Here is a 1429-nt window from a genome sequence, read left to right as displayed (position 1 = left end):
CCCCGCCTCACCCCACCTTGCCCTCCCCCCGGCCGACCTATGGCCAAGGAGGCCGCCTGACCTCCATCTGCCCACGCAGCCTGCCAGCCAAGCTCATCAATGGCGGCATCGCCGGCCTGATCGGGGGCACCTGCGTGTTCCCCATCGACCTGGCCAAGACGAGGCTGCAGAACCAGCAGAATGGCCAGCGCGTGTACACCAGCATGTGAGCCAGCGAGCTGGGGGGGTGGGGGGCAGGCCTGGGGGCACTCCTGCCCCGGTCAGGGCGGGGGGCTGGTGCTGGACCCTGGCTGACCCCTGGCTCCCTCCTACCCCCGGGGCTGCAGGTCTGACTGCCTCATCAAGACCATCCGCTCAGAGGGCTACTTCGGGATGTACCGTGGTGAGGCTGGGCAGGGTCTGGAGGGTCTGGATGGATGGTGGGGCGGCGCCCCGTGGGGCCTGGCTGCAGCTGCACAGTGGTGGGGGTCGAGGAAGGGCAGCTCTCAGCGCCATCCTCCACCGCTGCCAGCACCCAGCACGACGGGACCTCCTCCCAGGACAGGCGGGACCCTGTCTGCGCCGGACACTGGCGGGGGTAGTGGTGGGGGGGCTGATTGCAAAGCCGCTTAGCAGACAACCGCCAAGCCTGGATTTGCCCAGATGCAATGTGCAACAGAGTCCTTGCACTGAGAGGGGCTCACGCTGCCTCCTCAGCTCTGGATCCCCCCCAGGTCCCCCGCCTCTGTACTGCAGGGGGGTGTTCCTCACGGAGGCCCGCCTGCTGGACCGGGAGGGTTGCCTGAAGGAGGAGGCACTGCCCCCACCCCCGCTGGGCACATGTGGGTGAGAGGGCAGGAGGAGCTGCCAAGGTGCAAGGGGGCGGGGGGAGGGCTCTGCCAACTGAGAGGCAAGTGCCCCACCAAGAGCGTCCGGGTCCCGGCCCTGGCCACTGACCCATCCGCATGCCACACAGGAGCCGCCGTGAACCTGACCCTCGTCACCCCCGAGAAGGCCATCAAGCTGGCGGCCAATGACTTCTTCCGATACCAGCTCTCCAAGGATGGGTAAGGCGCTGGTTGACTGCTGGGGGCCACAGTCACGAAGGGAGGGGGATCTGTGCCTCCAGAGGACGAAGGATCGGTCGTCGTGGGGGCCCCTCACCCCGACCTGCAGGGCCTGCTTCCTCCGCCTCCGATGCTGAATCCTTGGTGCTCAGGCCCCAGGGGTCCTTGGCCCCTAGCCATTGCCTGCTGCCTCTTGTAGGCTGGGATTTGGGGGCACTGGCCAGTTTTCCCTATCACCCGAGGGTGGGGTGAAAGGGCAGTAGTCCCGTGGAGCACTTGAGCCCCCACCCCGCCTCCAGTTTTGTTTGCTGAGAACAGCCCTCGCCCGTCCCCAGCCCCGCTGTGAGCGTCTGTCTCTCGGCTCGGTGCCTGTTACTGGAGGG

General features: G+C 67.4%; 1 long non-coding RNA gene across 1 annotated transcript; it reads left to right on the top strand.

Moving 5' to 3' along the window:
* The first annotated feature begins 69 nt into the window (after window positions 1–69).
* LOC105000640 lies at window positions 70–1402 on the top strand. Its single transcript, XR_826765.1, has 3 exons — window positions 70–205; window positions 327–382; window positions 956–1402. It is a non-coding gene; the product is annotated as an uncharacterized LOC105000640 (long non-coding RNA).
* Window positions 1403–1429: the final 27 nt, after the last annotated feature.

Source organism: Bison bison, unplaced genomic scaffold (assembly GCF_000754665.1).
Source record: "Bison bison bison isolate TAMUID 2011002044 unplaced genomic scaffold, Bison_UMD1.0 scf7180017854359, whole genome shotgun sequence".
NCBI classification, from domain to species: Eukaryota; Metazoa; Chordata; class Mammalia; order Artiodactyla; family Bovidae; genus Bison; species Bison bison.
Note: the sequence above shows the minus strand (reverse complement) of the source record. Positions and strands in the feature narration are given on the sequence as shown.